The sequence below is a fragment of the Rhinoderma darwinii genome, unplaced genomic scaffold (assembly GCF_050947455.1).
Source record: "Rhinoderma darwinii isolate aRhiDar2 unplaced genomic scaffold, aRhiDar2.hap1 Scaffold_115, whole genome shotgun sequence".
In the NCBI taxonomy this organism is placed as follows: domain Eukaryota; kingdom Metazoa; phylum Chordata; class Amphibia; order Anura; family Rhinodermatidae; genus Rhinoderma; species Rhinoderma darwinii.
Genome location: NW_027461952.1, coordinates 399,767 through 410,460, shown reverse-complemented (window position 1 = coordinate 410,460; position 10,694 = coordinate 399,767). Strand labels below are relative to the sequence as shown.

The following is a 10,694-nucleotide window of genomic DNA, read 5'->3' as shown; positions in this document are numbered from 1 at the left end:
GTACCTAGTGGATTTTGGGGCCTCCTTTTTTTTAACATATATTTTAGGTACCATGTCAGGTTTGAAGAGGTCTTGTGGGGCCAAAACAATAAAAACCCCCCAAAAGTGACCTCATTTTGGAAACTACACCCCTCAGGGAATTTATCTAGGGGTATAGTTAGCATTTTGAACCCACAGGTTTTTTTGCTAAATTTATTTGAATTAGTATGTGAAGATGAAAATCTACTTTTTTTCTGAAAAAACGTAGAAATTTTTTATTTTTTCAAGGAATATAAGAGAAAAAACACCGCAACATATGTAAAGCAATTTCTCTCGATTATAGCAATACCCCATATGTGGTAATAAACTGCTGTTTGGACCCACAGCAGGACTCAGAAGGGAAGGAGCACCATTTGGATTTTGAAATTCTGATTTTGCTGGAATAGTTTTCAGTGCCGTGTCGCGTTTGAAATGCACTGGAGGGAACAAAATAGTGTAAACCCCCGGAAAGTGACCCCATTTTGGAAACTACACTCATCAAGGAATTTTTCTAAGGGTAAAGTTATCATTTTGACCCCACAGTTGTTTTGCTGAATTCACTGGAATTATTCTGTAAAGGTAAAAATCTACTTTTTTTCTGAAAAAAGGTAGCCATTTTTAATTTTTACAAGGAATAAAAGAGAAAAAGCACCCCAACATTTGTAAAACAATTTCTCCCGATTACGGAAATATGCCATATGGTAATAAACTGCTGTTTGGACCCTCAGCAGGTCTTAGAAGGGAAGGAGCGCTATTTGTCTTTTGGAGCTCAAATTTAGCTGAAATGGTTTTTGGGTGCCATGTCGCATTTGCAAAACCCCTGAGAGGCCAAAACAGTGGAAACCCCCCAAAAGTGGAAACTACACCACTTAAAGAATCTATCTAGGGATATAGATATAGTGGGCATTTAGACCCCACAAGTCTTTTGCAGGATTTATTAGAATTAGGCTGTGAAAATGAATATCGACATTTCTTCCACTAAGATGTTGCATTTTTTCAATTTCACAAAGGATAAAGGGGGTAAAAGCTGCCCAACATTTGTAAAGCAATTTCTCCCGAGTACGGCAATACCCCACGTGTGGGCATAAATGGTTTTTCATTAGAAAGTAATTAACCCTTTCTGGACTGATCCATTTTTTTCTTTTCCTTTTTCGTTTTTTCCTCCCCGCGTTCCAAGAGCCACAACTTTTTTATTTTTCAGTCAATAGAGCGGGATGAGGGCTTATTTATTGAGGGACGAGCGGTCGTTTTTATTGGTACCATTTTTTGGTACATACAACTTTTTGAGCACTTTTTATTACATTTTTAGGTAGAGCCAAGGTGACCAAAAAACAGTGATTTTGGCGTTTTAAATGCTTTATTTTTCACGTGAGACGCTCCATACATCACCCCCCACACTACGACATGCTATGTCGTGGTGCGCGCAGGGGTTAATGTGCAGCGGATGGTGCAGAGTGAAAATTACAATTTTCCACTCATATGCCATTTTAGTGCACTACATGTTATGCCCAGTTTGTGCCACTGAAGACAAATACATCATAAAATATTAACCGGGTTCTCCCGGGTATGGCGATGCCATATCTATGGACGTAAACTGGTGTTTGTGCATGCTGCAGGGCTCAGAAGGGAGGGAGCAGCATTTGGCTTTTGGGGCGCAGATGTAGCTTGGTAGTAGTTCTGTTTGGGGTTTTACTGGTGTTTCAGTTTATAATGTGGGGGCATATGTTATCTGTGCGGAGTACATCAGGGTAAATGTTATCTGTGCGGGGTACATCAGGGTATAATAAGAGGGTATAATAATGCAGTAAATAAATAATTATCCGCAGATATGTGTCGCACTGATAAATGGCGCCCAATCTTATCCGCTTTTGGACACTCTGCACATTTTGCATCGCCATATTCTGGGAGCCAGAACTGTTTTATTTTTTCTCCACCGGAGCGGTGTGAGGGTTTATTCTTTGCGGAACAATCTGTCGTTTTCATTGGTACCATTTTGGGGTACCAGAAATTTTTTTGATCACGTTTTATTCCATTTTTTGGCAAGCAAAGTGACCAAAAACCATCAATTCTGACAATGTTTTTTATTCTTTTATTCATGGCGTTCACCCTGGGCTATAAATTACAATTATATTTTATTCTGCGGGAAGGTACGATTACGGCGATACCAGATGTATATATTTTTTTTATGTTTTGCAGCGTTTGTGCAATAAAATCACTTATTTATAAAATTAATTATTTTTTGTGTCACCATATCCTGAGAGCGACAACTTTTTTATTTTTCAGTCAAAAACGCAGTGTAAGGGCTTGATTTTTTGCGGGACGGGTTGTAGTTTGTATTGGTACCATTTTGGCGTACATGCGACTTTTTGATCACTTTTTATTGTATATTTTGGGAGGGGTGATAACCAAAAAATTGTGATTCGGGCACTGGTTTTCGTTAATTTTTTTTTGCGGTGTTCACCGTGCAGGAAAAATAATATTACAGTTTTATAGTTGGGGTCGTTACGAACACGGTGATACCAAATATGTGTTCTTTTTTTAACGTGTTAATTTTTTTCCTATAATAAAAGACTTATTATAGGAAAAAAAGCTTTCTTTGTTTATGTCACTTCTAACTTTTATTTTTACACTTTTTAAAAACATTTTTAATATCTTTTTTTTACTTTTTTCACTTGTCCCACTAGGGGACACTTAGACTTGCAGCTCTGATCGCTGCTGGAACACATTACACTACACATGTAGTGTAATGTGTTCTAACTGTCATTGTGACGTGACAGTCACACTAACAGGAAACATCGGAGGACCGGCCGGAGGCTGATCCTCCGAGGCTTCCGTACATGGCAACCCGGAGGTCATTGTCTGGCCTCTGGTTGCCGTGATAAGGATCGCCAGCCCCCGCAAATGCATGTGGGGGGCTGCCGATCCGCTGTAAACCTCTTCAATGTGGTGATCGCAATCGACCACCGCATCGAAGGGGTTAATTGTCGATTTCAGCGGCGACAGGCCGCTGATCGGCAACGGGGAGAGCAGGGCTGACACCCTGCACAGTTAACTGCCGCTGAGATGTAGTGCCGCGCGGCGGTTAACTGTCAAAGCACTGACGTTAGTGCACGTCAAGGTGTGCAAAGTGACTGCACACATTGACGTGCATTAACGTCAAGGTGCGGGAAGGGGTTAATGGTCTTTTGTCTGATTCTTTGTCTATTACAAATGGAACAAGACAGGGGTGTCCACTTTCGCCTCTGTTATATGTGTTAGTCATGGAACACCTGGCTGTGGCACTGCGGACTAACCTTAGCATTAAGGGCATATGTGTTGGTGCTCAGCATCACAAGTTAGCACTGTACGCTGATGATCTTCTAGTGTACCTTACGACTCCTATGATTTCTTTGCCATCTTTGACTGGGGAGTTTGAGCGATTTGGTCACTTGAGTAACTTCAAGGTCAATTATTCTAAATTGGAGGTGCTGAATGTATCTCTGGACGCCCCTCTAGCTGCTCATCTCGCTCGGGTTTTCCCGTTTAAGTGGGTAACTGCATCTTTAAAATATTTAGGGATATATATCCCCACACATTTGTCTGCTCTTCTCGGCCTCGGATTAGATATTCTATTCTCAGTAGGCCCAAGGTGGAGGGAGGTGCGGGCTTGCCGGACTTTAAGCGCTGCCATCATGCTGCGATCCTCATGAGGTTGGTGGATTGGTACCGTGCGGCTGCGGGTAAGCAATGGGTGCGAATCGTGAATAATATGTCCTCTCTTGCCTTGTCCTCTTTACCTTGGTTGTCTGGTGTACAGCGACCAACGTCCTCTCTGCCTTTCCTCACACGTCATTTTCTTGTGGTATGGGAGCGGATCATTGGTGCCCTGGACATTGCTCACCGTCCGGGTCCTTTGACTCCTCTGTTTGATAATCCTTCCTTCCCTCCGGCGGTGGGTGTGGACACATTCCTCTGTTGGGGGAGACAGGATGGCGGATATTTGGCTCAGACCCTTACACCTGACGGTGCAATTTTGTCGCTTGCTGCTGTTTCTGAGGCCTGCCCGGGGAGACGATCAATATGGTGGTACTATTTTGAGCTACGTTCCTATCTTTCTTCCATGGGTGACTGTCTTGTGTTGCTACAGGGTAAGACTCCTCTGGAACATTATCTGTCTTTGACTTCTGCTCCTTCTCATGTGCTGTCCTATTTACATGGGATCCTCCAACCTGGTTACTCCTCCTCTCAGTTAACATTCACCAGAGCTTGGGATGAGGAAATGGGGGTTCAATATTCTGAGGAGGAGTGGGGAACTTCTTTCTTCCTGGCTCATAAGTTACCGACTTCCTGTTTTGCTCAGGAGAAAAAGTATAAAATCCTTACCAGATGGTACCGCTGTCCTTCCTTTCTACATAGGATATTTCCTGATGTGTCTGCAGCTTGCTGGAGGTGTGGGGAGGCTCCTGGAACCATGTTGCACATTTGGTGGGATTGCCCCAAGCTCCGTCCCTTCTGGGAATTTTTTTTTAATCTTGGCAATAAGCTTTTTGGCACTGACGTTCCTACCTCGCCTTCTGTTGGATTGCTTTCCATGATTCCTGGATCACTCCCATACCTCAAAAACGGGATCTTTAGACATTTTCTGACTGCAGCTAGAACGGTAATTCCACGTCATTGGAAGTCTAGTACTGTGCCTTCTTTGGAGGAATGGGTAAAGGAGCTGAATGGGATTATGAGGATGGAGGAGCTGATGTCTGCTGATCGTGGTAAGTCCGAGATTTTTGTTCGAACTTGGTCAGTATGGTCCGGATTCCGGGGGGGTCCTGATCTGCCTCTTTGGTTGGATGGCCTCTATTGAACACTCATCTCGCCAAATTCTGTGTGCTTTTGTCCGTATGTGTTCCCCTTTGTTGTCTTGTGTTTATGTAACTTTGGTTAGAATTTGCACTTAACCGTGTCATTACTAATCGTTTTTGGGACTGGTTTCCCTAAATATTGCACTACTTTTGCTGTGGTTATGGTATTGTTACTTACCATTAGATTTTATTATTTTACTTCCTATTCTTTTGATGTTTGGGAGGCTACCTCCTACAACTACTCATATGTTTCTGTAACATTTCTTACAGTTTGACTTTATTGTATTGCACTGCGTGCCAACTTTTGCAATTTTGTGTACTGTTTTATCTGCTCAGTTTATTTTCAAATAAAAAATTTTGATAACGAAAAAAACCAAGGGGTTCACAAGGTGAGAAGACTAGTTTACATTTTTTTTTTCAAGGTATTACTCTAGGGAGCGCTCCTGTTATCATCTTTTTCTCACAATGTATTTTCCTAAGGTACTGTATACATTTCACTCATTAATGCCGACATAGCCAAGTGAGAACACAACAAAGTAAGCCTGCGCACCCAAATAGAGTACCAACCATCTACACATCATTCCAATAAAGGAGTTTTGCCTTTGCACAGTGCTCCAAGGGGAGCACAATACAACTTCAATACTGCAAATCCCTAACCTGAATGTCACATCTGCACCTTGGCTAGCTCCGATCCCTGCCATTAACCCCTTTGATGCAGCAATCGAAAGCGATTGCTGCATCTTAGCGGTTGCTAGCAGATCGCCAGCCCTGACAGGCAATCAGGACTGGCGACTGCTGCTATGGCAACAGGAGACACAATCGCCTCCTGCTCTGCCATTACGGAAGCCGATTAGGCCCTGCCGGGAGGCAAAGCCTAATCGGCTTGCTGTCAGTGAATAACTGACAGATCTAATACATTGCACTACGTAGGAAAAAAATAAAGCTGAGAGTTGGACCGTCAAGTCCCCTAGTGGGACTTGAGAAAAAGTGGAAAAAAAAGTGGAAAAAAAAGTGAAAAAAAAAGTTTGAAAACTTTGACCTACATATATTGGAATAAAAAGTGATCAAAAAGTTGCACGTATACAAAAATGGTACCTATAAAAACTATAAATTAGGTATCGCCAGAATCGTACGGACCCGCAGAATAAAGTTAACATGTAATTTATAATGCTTGGTAAACGCTGTATAAAAAAAACTAAAAAAAACTATGCCAGAATTGAATTTTTTTGTTTACCTGGCCTCCCAAAAAATAGGATAAAAGGTGATCAAAAAGTTGCATGTTCCCCAAAATGGTACCAATAATAACTACAGCTCGTCCAGCAAAAAAAACAGCCCTCATATACCACTACGTCTATGAAAAAAAATAAAATTAGTTAAGGCTCCAATAAGTCAGGAAATAAAAACATGCAGTTGTGCAGATCAGAGGGGAACATTTCATCTGTTTCAAGATACGATTTATCAGGGCCCTCAAATTAGGGAACCAGGAAGGGGAGGGCCCAAACATATCTGCTGGAAGCGAGGGTGCCCGTATTATACCAAACTGCAAAGGTGCGGAGTCTGGACCAAAAGGGGGATAAGAAATGACTCATCTATGGATCATTTTATTGTTTTTTTACCCCATTATCATGCCACCTGACTATGCCCTTGATGTACTCTGCCCAGATTACATGTACCCCCACATTATAAATGGAAACACCAGCAATAATCAAACAAATCTACTAACAAGCAAAATCTGCTCTCCAAAAGCCAAATGGCGCTCCCTCCGCTCTGAACCCTGCAATGTGCCCAAACAGCAGTTTACTTCCACATATATGGCATCTTCATACCCGGGAGAACCCTTTTAACAATTTTTGGGGTGTGTGTGGCAGAAACTGGGCATGACATATTTGTTACTGAAATGGCATATCTAGGGAATCATTTATGGATAAGACCTGTGGGGTGAAAATGCCTTGAGGGGTGTAGTTTCCAAATGGGGTCACTTCTCAGGGCTTTCTTTTTATTATTTCACATCTGGGCCTCTGCAGTTGTGAACCAATACTTTGTAAATCGCCAAATTAGGCCTCAATTTTACATGGTACACTTTCACAACCCTTTGGATGACAATGTAGGAGGTGAACTTAAGGTAATCAACCTCTCAGATATAGTATTTACTCCTAGTCAAATCTCAGTGCTCTCCTTGGGTCTGTCATTCTGTCCTGTGACAGGCTTTGATGATTTTCTAGCCATCAAGGATGTGTTTCTGTTTGCACGCAAACTTATATACAAAAAGTATCACTCTAAAAATGAACCTCATCATCTCTTTACAGCACAGGAGGAATTGGAAGCGGTCCGGGCGCTAGAATCTCTACTCCAGGAGCAAGAAGTCAGTAATGGTAGGTTTCCAGATACCATTCGCCCTAGGTCCACCACATTTCCTCCCTTGTCACTAAATCCATCGGTGGAGATGTTCGTCAGAATGGTGGTTGACGAGCTTCGGAAGTTGCCACAGGATCGTGGCTATGATAATTTATCTTGGGCCCAGCGAAAGGCTTTACGTGAGCTTAAGCAGATGAAGGGCATTGTGTTTAAACCGGCTGACAAGGGTGGAAATGTGGTGATATGGCCTATTGAGATGTACGAATCAGAGGCATATCGGCAATTACGGGATGTGGAGTGTTACAAGCGTTTGACATATAACCCGACTACTGACTTCAAAGGACAGTTGGATGCGATACTAATGGAAGCTTGTGATAATAACATCATCACTAAAAAAATCATGGATGGGCTCACTGTGAAGTTTCCCATCACTCCCACACTATACCTCCTACCAAAGGTACATAAAGATCATAAGAAACCACCAGGCCGGCCTATTGTGTCAGGATGTGGGAGTTTGTGTGAGTCTATCTGTCGCTTCCTGGATTTTTATCTCCGTCCATGCGTCGAGAATCTACAATCATATGTGAAGGATTCTACGGACGTGTTGAAACGCCTAGATGGGGTGACCATTGAGCAGGATATGTATTTGGTATCCTGTGATGTGGAATCCCTGTACACCTGTATTGACCACGAGTTAGGGCTGCGAGCTATTCAATACTTCTTAGGCCCATGTGATCACGATTGTGAATTGGTCCAATTTCTGATCCTCCTTTTGCGTTTTGTCCTTGAGCATAATTATTTTGTGTTCAGGGACAAACACTATTTACAACTTCGGGGGACGGCAATGGGTGCCACCTGTGCACCTTCATATGCAAATTTATTTTTGGGCTACTGGGAACAGGAAATTGTACGGGAGGCCATGGATATGGTGTCTGGATGTGTTGTTAGTTGGATGCGTTTTATCGATGACATCCTTTTTATTTGGCAGGGTACGCGTGCAGACCTTGATCAGTTTGTATCCATTTTGAACAACAACACACAGAACATCAAATTAACGAGTAAGATCAGTCAAACCAACATGGATTTTTTGGATATCAAAATGACAGTACAAGATACAGGTAAGCTCAGCACCACCATTTTCCGTAAGGAAACTTCTGTAAATTCTCTCCTACATGCATCGTCCTTTCATCCCTCTCATGTTATACGGGCTATCCCTACGGGGCAATTCCTGAGGGCCAGACGTGTATGTGACTCCGATTCTAATTTTGAAAGAGAATCACAATGTCTGAGGACCCGCTTCATACAACGAGGGTATCCTAAAAAGGATATCGAGAAGGGATATCATAGGGCTTGTCACAGTAATAGGAATAATCTGCTTACTCAACAAAAACGTAAGAACACGGATGATATAGTGAGACTTATTACTCCATACAACTCGCAATGGATGGAGATAAGAAATATTGTGACTCGCTTTTGGCCAATTCTGCTCACGGATCCAGATTTGAAAAAACATCTACCCCCGAAGCCCCAACTTACAGCCAAAAGAAGTAAAACCTTGGGTGACCACTTAGTTCGGAGTCACTATAGTGCTCCTAGTCCCAAAACCTATCTTTTTGGCTCTAAAGGGCCGACGTGGGGATCTTTCTCTTGTGGTCATTGCTCTATTTGCAAATTGATTGTGAAAACTGATACATTCACTGATTCTGAAAAGAAAAGAAGTTTTAAAATTGTACACTTCATCAATTGCAGTACTACTGGTGTAGTGTACATGGCAACATGTCCATGTGGCCTGTCTTATGTAGGCATGACCACAAGAGAACTTAAAATGCGAATTCAAGAACACGTGAGGGACATTAAAAAGGCTGGAACAATAGAGGGTAACAACTGGGAAGAAATCGATAAATTGAAATCTATCCCCCGACATTTCCGCGATTTTCACAATAACAAGTGGCAGGATTTAAAGGTTCATGGCATCGACAAAATTCTTGTTGGATCACGTGGAGGAGATACTTTCCGTAAATTAGAACGGATCGAATGTAAATGGATCACAAAATTGAAGACTAGCGCGCCTCTGGGGCTCAATGAGAAAATGTCCTTCGCTTCCTTCCTATAACAATATTTTCTTTTTGGGTCCTATAGCATCATTATCTTTTAACTTTTTAAACCTGTATATATTTGACTGGTATGGTTGGACTGTGCTGTTAATAATTGGTGGGCTTGTCGGTTTAAGCATTATTGCGTTTTGGCTGTATCCATATTTGGTGGCATTTTTAACATCATCATTTTTGTCTTTTTATAGGGGCCATACGATCTGTATTTATTGGGCTGAATAGAATACCAAGTATCACATATTATATCTCAGAATAATGTTTTTGGTTGGACTCTATTCAACAATACGTTTTGAACATACTCTAAATTTTGATCATTTTTTAGCTCTTTTCATGGGGTACTTATTTTTATTCGTGTGTTTGTGCACACACTGCACACATATTTATTATACATTATTTATTATCCACTTTATATATCCTTATATAAATTTTGTCATCACACTTGGTATGTTGTATATATATATATTTTTTTTATATTTATATTTTTATTTATTCACATTTATGTTTACACATATTCACTCTCAATATATTTATATATATTTTTTACACGCTTGTTATTTATATACATGCTAACAATAAAATCACATATGTCTTATCATTATAAATTTTTTTGAGCATATTAGAACATATCACATTGTACATCTGTTACATTATTGTATGTATTATTTATATTAATAAATAGAATTGTATTTTAACTGTGGTTTTGTCACGTGTGTTTCACTTTATTTATTTTGTTTTTTATTTTATCACCACACTGTGCACGTGTGTTCACTCACTTCTCACTATCATTTATTATTTATTATTTTTTATGAAATAATATTCTTTCATAAATTGTTTCCCCGGTTTACTATATGTTATATATATTTATTTTTGTATATATATAAGTCAATATATGGTCTTTTTTGTATTGATGGTTTTATGAAATGACAGTATGACACTATGTTTGATGTATTATCAAATTATGTATATTTTTTCTATATATGTATTATTGCTTATATTTTGAGACATTAGAGTTCCATTGTATATTTATATTCTGTTTCTCACATAAAAAATAGGATCGTGATACATATGCCCTATACTGGTTTTTGCCATATAAGTTGATCTCTTATTGTCCTTGCCCATACTTAAAATAGCCACTATGATGTGATACGTCATATATAAGCTATTACATCTGTTGTCTGCGGCGCTTGCGGTCTGATGCGCACGCGCATGCGCGTTTACATTCCTTGAGACGTACACTGGACATTTGCAATGGTGGTGTTTGCTGCTTACCGATCAGCATTCAGGTAACTTTAGACATGCTGATTCACCAATGTAGAACACCTGGTACATTTCAGGTGTTCAGCATTGGGGATTTGAGAATGTCGTGCTGCTATTT

General features: G+C 40.6%; 1 long non-coding RNA gene across 1 annotated transcript; it reads left to right on the top strand.

Annotated features, from left to right (window-relative positions):
* The first annotated feature begins 7,000 nt into the window (after positions 1 to 7,000).
* Positions 7,001 to 9,757, top strand: LOC142699033 (uncharacterized). The gene is made up of 3 exons (XR_012865933.1): positions 7,001 to 7,225; positions 8,197 to 8,326; positions 9,508 to 9,757. It is a non-coding gene; the product is annotated as an uncharacterized LOC142699033 (long non-coding RNA).
* Positions 9,758 to 10,694: the final 937 nt, after the last annotated feature.